Genomic DNA, 12,668 nt, shown 5'->3' with positions numbered 1-12,668 from the left:
GTCACTGTGCCCTGGCTGCTTGCGTTTCGGTGTCTGAATATGTTGTGTTGTTAACAAAGGAAAAGAGCAGACAAGAGAAGTTATCGAAGCAGATTTGATTGAAAGACTCAGCGAACAATGCGTGAGCACTTTTTCTATTTTTGTTCTCGACTAGAAAAAGGTGTTTGTGCGCAGCGTACGGACTCCTTTAATTTATTGGCTGTGTAGACTCTAAATGTGTGCCCTTCGGCAAAAGAAAGAACGACTGGAAGTCAGAGCGGCGTATGTCTCTTCTAGGTTCGTACCTGGTTTTGAGTGCTGTTATTATTTGATCATTAATAACCAAGTAGCACGAAATGCCGCCCTAATCAAACCTCGCATTCTGCTTTAAAAGCAGAGTGAGAGATTTTTGTGTAGTCTCTTTTACAGGTAAGGCTTATAAGTTGACACCTGTACTTGTTTATCTTTTTCCGGTGACCGCTTTTGACCGGCTAACAAGTGGCTCGGCACAAGACGTGACTGGTCGTATCAGAACATTCTGGAATCTTGTAGCCGGTTATATCTTTTGTCTGGGTTGTCGTCGAACTTTTTTTGTAGTAAGATTGCACGCGTGACCGCGAATAGTCTTCCAAGTTCCTGAACTTCTGCGAGCGCACCAGCCATTATGCTGGAATGTTCGACGAGCCAAGTACGAACAGACAACGCGTCCGACTCCCAGAATAGATATCGACGATTGAAGAGCGTGCTCGCCGCTATCACTGTGCTCAGTGTTATTGTTTTGTTTGGCACAGGTTTTCGTCCGATGAACAGTTAGTTCCGTGACTTGCGTTGTGCCACTTTGGTTGTCTATCGCCACTACAACGTGAAAGTGCGTTATCTGATACTTGCACACAATGCCGTTCACAAGTGGATGCCCACGGTCAGGTTAAGTGTTCGTTAATGATAATGAGCTGGCTTTCGCTTGTGTGAAGTATTATGAAAATGAGAGTAATGAAACGTAGGAACTGAAGGCGTCGCCGGATGCATGTGAAGTGCTCGGTTCGTTGGAGCCGAGAGGTGATACTATACAACACCGCACATCGTTTTAATGGGATTCCAACATGATAGGTCTGCGACAAGTAATATACTGCTTCGCCTTAGTCCAAACTGATTCATGGGCCTCTTAGAAGTGAGGTAATCTCACTGGATGGCAGGAATTGATTGAGCAGAAGTTGTCTACCCCGTGAATTCGTTCAAGAGCCGGTTCGTCTGCGCCGCAAAAACGGTGGTGCTACTTCAGCTGTATCATTCGGAGTGGTCTCCAGTTTCACCGTGCTTTTCTTTCTGCCCGGGGGTCGTATACTGTTTCTATCCATTATTGTCAAACAAACAATTATTCGGCAGTGTCAACTAGTGAATGTGAAAATCTAATGGAAAAGAACGCTCGATTCGTGTTCAAAGTTTTCAATATTCGCGTGCTACTTTTCGTGAACGGCAAGGTAGCTTTAAGTGTTTTTTTTTTCACCTATAGCTCCCCCTGGGCAGAATATGTCAGCCAACATGTTTATATAGCCGTGTACAAGACTTCCGTTTGTGTGACTTTCTTCTCTTATTATGTAAGTGGGGTACGCAAACTTACTTTGTATACGGTGAGCAACATGTATTGGTCGCTTGCAAGTCGTTCAGTGATTGTTGTAATAATATCGTGTTTTGGACATCCACTCAGGTGAGGTAGCCCACATACAAGTTATGAAAATGGTCTGTCTGTTGCGGCGAAGTGCCTGGTCGTGTTTTAGTTAGAAAAACTTGAACGCGAAATTTTATTAGCGGCGTTCTCCCCGATATACGGTCCCGTTAGAGGCAGTTTTAAGTATTCAATGAAAGCTGCTCATTTAAATTACAGCAATTTAGGCACCCAATCAATCATTAATAGACAAGTTATTTAGTCTACATTTATTCGCAATTTCTTTAGGTTGACTGGTGACTACCAAATTTCCAAACAGGTTCTCTTAAGAAGGCTCTCATAAAATAGCCAGCTAAAGACCAAGCACTTGCAAGAAAAAATAGAAGTGCATAGCCTCAAAAGAAGTTTTGATATTTTATAGAAAACTTGTAGGTTTTTTATGTAGACTATTCGAAAAGTTCTTGTTTTTCTGTTTCTCAGTGTGCTTCGTCACTTTTGCAAAAAATTTCGCACGGAACAGCTGGCGCATGTTGCTGGTGTACCTGACTGCGTTAAGTAACCGGGTTCCATTGCGTAAGCAGGGTCTGCATACGCAGATAGCCTTTGGTAACTATAGCGGCACGCCTGTAGCGTAGGCCCTTTCCAAGAAGGCACCGATGAGCGTTTACTCTCAATGATAAGCGAAGTTCTGCTACGTTATTTTCTAAATTACTTAACCACGTTGGTTAATTTCCCCAACCAGAAAGTGCCACGCGAGAAGCTGGTGCCGACGCCGTTGTCTCGCGACAAACAACCGCTTTTTAATAAATTGCATGTCTCTCGCTACTTAACAAAAGATGACGGGCTTGAACGGAATACGTAGATGCAAGTGCGAAATATGGGCTATCTTTGGGGCGCACATTATTTTTTTTACCTGAGTCATTAGCCGCGATTGTCAGAAAGGCCCAATCAAGGAGGCGCGGCGGTCTTGCGAGATAAGATCTGACCTCCACGAGCCACAGACGTTTGTACATAACGTAACGTTACGTGACCGATGGTGTATAATCGTTAGCCGTCATTGTCTGACGCTTCTTTCATCGCTAAGGCGCTTGAAGAAATGGTCGTAGTCAAAAGCTCACCGTCGCCTACGCGTACGTACTACGTTCACCGCCAGCGTCGCGTGCGCGGATGGTGCAGACGACGCGAAAGGACGCCATTTATAAGAGCGTCCGACTTGCGACACGTGTGCCGATATGCAAGGCGCTCCGCGGAGAATAAAGGCTCAAGGTCAAGAACTGTAGAGGCTCCCGCCGGAGCATGCAGGTCCCACGACTGTCAGCGGATCTCCTGGCGTAAGAATACAGAAACGCCATTGTTTCGACAGACCCGTTACCCTACGAAACCCGCGGTGGGTATGAGCAAACAACGGCGCATTCGATGTTATCGCGATAGTCCGACGCGTGGAGGCTGCTTCCATGTAGTCGATCTTTCAGGCACGCCGCTGATGACGATGCAAAACGTTTCATGTCGTGGGAAAGCACCAACGGCTTGTGTGGCAAATTGCGAGATTGAAGCTTTCGAAGTCATTGGCCTTGACGGTTGCTCGCTTCGTCTGTGGTTCGTTGGCCTTCTTCGAAAACTGTACTGTTTTGTTAATTGTTCTCAGTATGATATGCGCAAGTATACAACTTCTTCCACCAGCGCGATATCAAGGGCTTTGGGGAAGCATTACTTTAGTGTCGGCCACGGGCGGATCCTGAAGGTAAAGGAGGGGGGGGGGGGGTTAAATTCGTAATTAACAAACAAGCTTCAGAAAAAAAAAGTTGTGAACCGATCGAAGAGCGATGGTGTAACGTTAAAAGAAATGCAGCTGTGAGGATTAGAGAGAAAATACTGGTTGGCGATGCTCTAGTTGACATCAAGAAGAAGAAGAAATTGAGTTTGACAGGACAGCAGAGCCATCCTGCCCCTGGGACAGTGATATGGGCTGGTAATATTGGATTGCTGTTGTATTTCAATATTGAGATTTAAGTCCACGCTGTGGGGTGGTAGTAAGCGGACTCCGCCTGTCTCATTCGGTGCTCGGGCAGCGACTGGTCCCGATCGGCATGTTCCGCTCATTTTCGACAAGGAGCTGCGACACGCCGGCCAGCTGTCTCTAAACATTCTGCATTCATTTTCAGGCTCCTTGTGCTCGAGAACGCGCGTCGCTGTATGGCTTGCCACGTGACTGACGGAGTGCAACTTTCCGTGGCAGAATTACGCGCGATGACGATTTAATCGCACGCGTCACGCCGCATTACGCGTGGTCGTGAGGAAACTGAGGAGTGGCTGACTCCCCCGAAGGTCTCGCCTTCAACGAAGTCCTCTAATTGTGTCGTCTGCTGTAGCCCTGCTCGCCGCTGGTTCGAAGCTTCCGATGACCTTCGAAGAGGCAGAAGGCAATTTACGGCGCCCTCTGACCAGGCCTCATCGTCCGCGTCTTAATTTCGCACCGATTAAGCTCCCATTGCGCAAGAACGCGTCTGATTGTCTCGTCACGTATAGTAGATGGGCGGGCTACTTTGAGAGGCAGTGGACCACGTTGCTATTTTCTTTTTCGCAATAAAGGATACTGAAATTACAGTGGCATTGCAATTGCTGACGGTGAGGAAACATTGCGGACTCCTTACCTCATCAAGTGTGGCGTACTGCGTCATTTCTCGCAGCTCTGTAATCTCAGTCGTTCAGACGTAACGTCGGAAATTGGGTGATAATCCACTCCAGGGCTGCCACCCTTGCGCGTATAGCGTTTAACGTTCAGTAATAACTTGCGGGTATGGTTCCGTCTAACTGTTGATGAGTTACGAGATATAATGTGCGAGTTAGTCTAGCTCTCGTCACGCATTGAAAAGCTCAGGAGCGGCAGCAACACGCTATCTCGATGGCGAGAAATTCCCGTGGGTTGAGAATATGTAGTGTGATTATCGCCGAGTTTTCTTGATTCTAAAACAACACATTTGCGGTTAGACTGAGCGCGACAATTATCCGAAATTACCCTCCCAATATGAATCAACAATAATGTGGGGAGCAACACGTCTCGTGCGCTTACCATGTAAGTGCTTTTGCGGTTTCGTGAATAACCGTTACGTTTTAGCGGTACGCTGAGAAAGCTGTTACTTTCGAGTTAGCATCAGCCATGCGTAGCCAAATTGCTGATTGTCGCAATTACAGAGCTAGTTGAGGGTGGGGCATCCAAATTTTCTTCCTTAGAGATAAACATTTTCACTGGAGGGTCTTTGATTCCACGTTCTTGAAAACGCTTCTTTCTTCCTTCCTTTCCTTACTTCTTTCTTTCTATTTTTCCTATCTTTGTATTCCTTTCTTTCTATTTCTTTTCTTTTTGAAGCTATTGTTCGTGTTGTTCAACAAAAGTCGGAAGATGACATCGAAGCTGGCGCTATTAGGTTGTATTCATACGACCATAAGTACAAAAGCTTCGCGGAAAACTCTCAACGTCTACGTGTTCATTATTACCATCCCGGTAGAGCAGAAGAAAGGAAACGAAAATACAAAATAATGACTTTCAGTATTCTGCAACTATTTATGTTCGTCATGAAATTCAAGTTGTTAATAGCATATACTCAATTCGTTGTGTCATGCCCGCTTTACCTTTACGAATACCTGCTTTACCTCACCAAATGCGCTATCCAACATTCAATCAGATTCAAAAAGTTCTGCGAAGGGGAATGCGTGAATGTAAATTACCAGGGCACAAAGTCTGCATATCTATAGGTTTCATATACACAGAAGCTAAACGGCTTCTCAGTTGAGTGGGTTTCAGTTATGTATATGTGACCCTAATAAAAAATCCGAGGGCACCTAAGCACTTCTTATGAGTTGTCACTGCGAAGGCATTCACGTCCAATTAACGCCGCTGAGCGGTCCTTCGAGTTATGAACTCCTCGCAGGCATGCAAGCGCGTTGAGACGCTTAGCGCGTTTTGATTTGGCCTTGCCAAGGCGCAGCTAGAACTCCAGGTGACACCCCCACGTCCTTTCACAGTTTGTTCTCTGCATGACGCCATGCACCCCACGAACAACTTGTCACGGACACGAGAGAAATTTGCCATGAGGCAGTTGAGAGAAGACATGACGTTGTCGTTAAATTGTTGCCAAGTTATGGTGATTTGGTAAAAGATGACCGAATCCAATGCAGCCTCTTGATCTGCCCTTGACAGTGCATATTACGGTGCCATCCCGATGGCCGGCGCTGGGGTTGTGGGAAAGCTTCGCGCGCTCGCACGCGAGCTTGCATTAACCCAGTGGAACTTGGCGGCCTTACGAAACTAGTGCCTTTGTTCGCTGGATCCTCATATCTCCGCCTTCCGCACGGCTTGACTCCACGGGACTTGACACTCATTTATCGTCTATGGCTTGGAGTAGCCTTCACAAGTGCCTGCGCCTTTTTCATCAGAATGGCCCGTCAGACACAAATGTAAAGTTTGTGGGACAAGAGAGACGATTATGCTTCTTCTCTGCAATTGACTGGTTTTCGTGCACAAAGAAAAACGCTCTGCGCCACACTTGACAACCTTGACAATCATCGCCTAATAGGACAGAACATTATTGTACCTTGGTCACAGTCGACGTTAACCCGAGTAGTTCTAAAGCATCAGGACTCAATGACTGTTGTCGTGGCCAGTTGCCTTCCTCATGCTTGTGAGAACAAATTCTATTCGTACCTACTTATTCCTTCTTATTGTTATTCTTCATCTCATTTCTACTTATTTTTATTACTTTCTACCTCTTCACTTTTGTGCAGAGAAGCCAACCGGACAGCAAATCTGATTAACCTTCCTGCATTTCACCCCTTATTCTTTTTTTCTCACATTGATGCCAATTTGTACGTTGGGTCTGCATGTTTTTTTTTTTGTCTGGTGCTGAACAACACACAGTGGCAGCCAAACCAAACCCTGGAGGTTACGAAAAGAAAGCTGCGTTATTAAAAGAAAACTAGCGTGGTAGCCTAAAAAAGAAAGGTGCGACAGCGTGCTAGCGCGTCGGGTTCAAAGTGGCCTGGTCAGGGGTTCAAATCGCGCTCGGGATTTCTGAAGACAGTCTTTCTTGGTGAGTTACCCCCACTTTTCCGTATCAGGCAAGTCTCTTTCTACAATGTGTTTCTTTAGGCTCTTTCTTGGGCCGATCCAGCAGATAAGTGCAGTAAAAAAAAAAAGAAAATCCAGCAGAACCCATTTCACGATGGATGTCGACGTCATTACGATTAGCATTGAAGTAATGTAACGACACACCGTAGTACAACCGCCAAAGCGGGTCAGGTACCCGTATTTGCGCGATTATCCCGCGCCACCCGCCGGGGTTGCTCAGTGGCTATGGTGTTGGGCTGCTGAGCACGAGGTCGCGGGATCGAATCCCGGGCACGGCGGCCGCATTTCGATGGGGGCGAAATGCGAAAACACCCGTGTACTTAGATTTAGGTGCACGTTAAAGAACCCCAGGTAGTCAAAATTTCCGGAGTCCTCCACTACGGCATGCCTCATAATCAGAAAGTTCTTTTGGCACGTAAAACCCCATAATGTTTTTTTTAATCCCGCGCCACCAATTCTAAAGCAATTATATTACTGCCAAGATATGAAAAAAAAGAATAACGTGCTGCCGATTCTACTGTGCACATCAAGTAACGAAACAGGAGTCGACACGCACTGTGTTCAAATAATTTTATGGGACATACAGAGACACACAGACACGCAAACAGCTGAATCTTAGCAGCTGCTTGCGATCGGAGTACGATGACGCCTACTTCTCGCTGTTTACCGACCTCCGAAAGTCATCTTCGATTCCATTTATTTCATTAGAAATGCGACACTTCCGGAGGCTCGCGCAAACATTGTCTGCGGGAGGGCATTCCACGCACCATGGACTCACCCTGCGATGCCTCCGAGTGTCGCTTTCTTCAGATGATCCGTTCATCTCGGACGCAAGGTTGGCGTGGAACAAGCTGCGCCTGCGTGCTGTCGGGCGCCTGCGTGCTACTACTGCCTCATACCACGTGACAAGCTACAGTCTACAAGAGGAGCATTCCTGTCAGCGGCTGCTTCACTTGGCAGTGGCGACGGAACTGTGAACGTCGTGTTAATTTATCTGCTTCTGTACAGGTCAGTGTTTAGGCGAATTGCATTTCTTCTAGCGAATTTTTCTGTTCAGTGTTCCGCCGCTGCTACCAAGTTGTCAATGCTATTGTGTGTGTTGCCGTATTTGTTTGTTTGTCAATCACACAATGGACCACTGTCAGAGGACCTCTTGCTAGGCGCGTGGCCACAGAGTTGGCAGACGACAGAGACAATGCGTGCACTTTCACGTTTCCTAGGTGACATGGGCCTGGACTCACGCCTGTCATACCAGTTGTGTAATGTGTCATTCACCTCGTTCCTCCCATTATCATCCCCCATTGTGACCCTTTTTCTTCCCCTCTTCCCCTTCCCTTACGTAGAGTAGCAGGCCAGATGCTCCATTATCCGGCCGACCTCTCTACATTTTCCATTCATTAAACTACCTCTTCTCTTGTTTGTCATTTCCATACCTCGGTTTTAAAAGTCAGTAACTGATTTGTTATGGCAAAAATCAAAGAGGAAGTAAAGATGGAATGCCTGAAATTGAAGGAAGAAATACAGCAGGAACTTAAAATGTTCCGCGACACTGTAGAAAGAGATTTCAGAAATGATATACAAGAATTAAAAACAGAGCAAAGAAACATGACGAAAAGTATCGACTATGCTCATGACACAATCGCAGACTTAAAGAAAAGACTGGACGAAGCTGTCGCCAAAAACGTTCAGCTCGAAACTGTAAATGCCACTCTGCGCCAAGAAAACGCGACCCTAAAAAACTTTGAATGATCTAGAGCATCGAGTAACTAGCAGTGAGCAATACTCTAGGAACGTGAATTTGGAACTGCAGGGTGTCATTAAGAAGGAAAACGAATGTGTCGATGACCTGCTGTGCAAACTTGGTGCAGCCATCGGTGAGCCGATTGCTAGAAGTGACATGGAAGCATGTCACCGCGTACCAAGTAGAATAGACAACAAAAGCCACATTGTTGTTCAGTTCAAGTCTCGTGTACAGCGCGATAATGTACTGAGAAAAGCCAAAAAGGCACGCCTCACTAATGCAGACTTGGGCATAAGCAGCTCAACACCTTCTTCGCCGCCTGTGTACGTAAATGAGCATCTTTGCCCGACGCTGAAAAGGCTGCTTTCACTTGCGGTGAAAAAGAAATATGAAATGAAATGGAAATCAGTGTGGTCCTTTAACGGAAAGATATACGCTAGACAGTCAGATGCAACACCTGTTGTGCACATACCAAGCGAGCGCGACATCGATAAGATTTCTGTAAGGCAGGGCGGTTGTTGAATTAGAGTAACGTGCTTGACTGTATTTATAGTAACTTTTTTTTTCTTCCTGATATGGATTATCTGGAGCTTGCCCTTCCCCAGTGCGTTAGTTCACGTCACCAAACAAGTGACTCAGTTCTAAATATTAATACAAGATCACTTAACCACAAGAAGGATGATGTCGCAATTCTTCTGGAACAATTTCAGTTAACCTTTAGCGCTATCATGTTGACGGAAACTTGGGGCAGAAATGATGATCAAGCATTCAATTTGGACGGTTACAATTTATTTTCCCTAAATCGTCCAAACAAACGAGGTGGCGGTGTGGCCCTGCTCATTACAACAAAAAAGAATTGCCATATTGTCCCTCAATTTACTGTAGTAACTGATGATTATGAAATACTAACAATTAATTGTAAGCTTGAGCTGTTTTCTGTACTGTATCGACCCCCAGGCGGAAGTATTGCCAATTTCTTGCAGTTCTTTGAAACTTTTTTGGAATATGTTTGCAATAACAGCTTACACCTGGTTTCTGCAGGAGATTTCAATATTAATATGATGGAAGAAACCAATGTCACCCGCGAACTAAACACCCTGTTAAATTCCACTGGATTTACTAACTTAATTACGACGCCCACTCGTATTACATGCTCCACAGCATCGGCTTTAGATCTTATTGTGACAAATATTGACACTATTGTCTACAGCGCAGGTACTATTACATCTGATATTAGTGACCACTGTCCTGTCTTTCTAAATTACGATAATGAACCACTAAATAAAAGTTTACGGCAGGAGCAGCTGATTATTCAACAAATAACAGCTGAGAGTATTGAATTATTCAAAAACGACATAATGAATCAAAGCTGGTCCACTGTAAAGGATAAGAAAACTGCAAATGACGCTTATGATGATTTCATTAAAATTTTTATTCGTATTTGCGCGAAACATTTTCCTTTCAAAACATTCAAACCTGTAAAAAAGTCTAAAAAACCTTGGGTCACCCGTGAGCATCTGAAAATGATAAAAAGTAAAAATATCTGTTATCATTCATTCTTGCGCACACGCTCTATGGAAGTGTTGAAAGAATTTAAGAAACTTCGAAATCGACTAAATGCAGAACTTAGACGTGCTAAAGAAGCCTATTATCGTCGTATTTTTGAAAATGCTAGTCGACAACGATGTAACGCCACTTGGAAGCTCATCAATAATATAATTGGCCGTGAAAATAAACATGCTCTGCCTGAATCCTTAACACTTGGCGGTCGTGATTTAACTGGCACATCACTCGCAAATCACTTCAACAACCACTTCATAAACGCAGTAACTCCATGTAATGAACATATGCAATTGGCTACAGGACGCGGTAATATGAAGCAGAGCATCTTTCTTGATCCAACAGATAAAAATGAAGTGTGTCGGACTTTTATGTGCTTAAATAATACTAAATCACTCGATGCCGATAATTTGCAGATCTCTCCTATAAAACACGTTATACATTTCATCACAGAAGTTCTTGCACATATCTTTAACTTAATTATTGAATCTGGAGTTTTTCCAGAATCTATGAAAAGAGCCAGAGTATCAGTCATTTTTAAGGGAGGCGATCGTAACGTAGAAAGTAATTACAGACCTATTTCTGTCCTTCCTGTCTTCTCTAAGTGCCTAGAAAAAATTATCGTTGTTCGAATTACGCGGTTCTTCAATAAATTTAATGTCCTAACAGACGCACAATTTGGCTTTCGGAGCGGCAGGTCTACTGAAACTGCATTGCTGACACTGAAAGAAGCTATAGTTCATCGCATTGAAAAAAACGAATTCACACTCGGTATTTTTTTAGATTTCAGCAAGGCTTTTGATTCCCTTGACCACAGTATTCTTTTGCACAAACTAGAATCAAATGGCATTCGTGGTAGTTGCTTATCTTTACTAGAATCCTATCTTCAAAACAGATTACAGAGTGTACACATTAATAAATGTAGCTCGTCATTCTTACCTATCACTTGCGGTGTACCGCAAGGGAGTATTCTGGGCCCCCTGATGTTCAATGTTTATATCAACGATATCGTGAACACGGACACAACAGTTAAGTACGTAATATACGCAGATGATTTAAGGATACTTATCTCTGACATTAACCTGCCTCATCTAATATCCAGAGCTAACGACGTACTTTCGGAGATTTGCTCGTGGTCAAAAATCAATAGACTAAAGATTAATCCAAATAAAACTAAAGCTGTAATATTTCATGCTAAAAATAAAATAGTACCTACTCACCAGCCGTTAATTCTTGATTCACAGCAAATAGATATTGTTGATACGCATAAAATACTTGGGGTTTACTTTTCATCGAACTTAAGTTGGGATGCTCACGTTAATTACCTATGTAGGAAAATCTCATCTGTAACAGGAGTCGTATCTCGCTGCCGTAGTCTGCTGCCACTGAAGGCCAAACTTCAAATATATCACGCATTATTTAACTCACATCTAAATTATTGTACGTTGATTTGGGGCACAACAACAAAAAGAAACATAAATAAAATTCTTGTTCTACAAAAAAGGATAATTCGCTACGTTGGAAACATTGAACGTCTGGGAAACACACGCAAATCATTTGAAATGTTCAGTATCGTTCGGGTAGACAATATTTACTCATACCGCTTGTTGAACACACTCTACTTTTCAAACAGAGAACTCTCGGACTTTATTACAGCCTTATCATGTCTTGAGCGTCGTGTTATTACAGTACCTACAAGAAACACCCATATATGGTCTATACCGCGATTTCGCACAACTTATAAATATCAAACTTTGGCATACAACGTCCCAACAACACTAAACACGTATGAAAACACAACCAGTTGCAGTAAAAAACAGTTACGTGCTTTCTTTTGTTCTATTGTTTGCTAGTAAAAGATTCAGTATCTTAAAATATCTACTATATATAACATATATGCTGCTTGCAAATCGGTTATTAAAAACATTATTTTTTGCAGCATATTTAGAGTGTTTGTGTGAGTGTAAATATGCGGTACTTTGTGTCGAAATTTGCATATGCATTTTCATGTGCATCGTATTTCAAATGTATTTGTGTGATTTATGAATGTTATATTATGCATTGTGATCTGCATCTTTTTCATTTTTTGTAACAGTGTATCTTAGTACTTTTCCTCTGCACTTTGTATAGCCGCTGCCATGTAACGGTTACCTGCGCCCCGTCAAGCCGTTTTTACGGCTTTTAGCCCAGCGGACCTTCCAGCATATTGTCTGGTAAATTTGAATTTGATTGCTGTGTGGCCTGCTGCCTTGCATTGAGCGTTTTTTACCTTCTTTTTTTTACTAGGAAACGGTTTCGTTCTTGATTTTGACTGGAATTGGTTACGATTGTAACGTGCAGGTACATTTTAACGCACCTATAATTTAAAAAAAAATGTGCGCTCTAGAATCCTTGAAATCCTGCAAAATTATGCGCGCATGTAGCCATGGTTCCTCTCACGCTTTCCTTTGCTTCACACGCTGCGTCATCTAACGGCACCGCCGCGAAGTCAGCGTGTGGTGCGTGTGTGAATATGTACTCAGAGAAGATTGCCTGAATCTACATGACGTGAGTTTCGTTCCGTCCGACAGTGGATTAATTTATAATGTTTTTTTTTGTCA

At 43.7% G+C, this 12,668-nt stretch overlaps 1 protein-coding gene across 2 annotated transcripts in view; it reads left to right on the top strand.

The window, feature by feature from the left end:
- LOC139061251 (mediator of RNA polymerase II transcription subunit 28-like) overlaps positions 1 to 12,668 on the top strand; it is a 97,590-nt gene that overhangs the window by 43,036 nt on the left and 41,886 nt on the right. The gene's annotated exons all lie outside the window — the stretch shown is intronic.

This window comes from Dermacentor albipictus, chromosome 6 (assembly GCF_038994185.2).
Source record: "Dermacentor albipictus isolate Rhodes 1998 colony chromosome 6, USDA_Dalb.pri_finalv2, whole genome shotgun sequence".
In the NCBI taxonomy this organism is placed as follows: domain Eukaryota; kingdom Metazoa; phylum Arthropoda; class Arachnida; order Ixodida; family Ixodidae; genus Dermacentor; species Dermacentor albipictus.
Note: the sequence above shows the minus strand (reverse complement) of the source record. Positions and strands in the feature narration are given on the sequence as shown.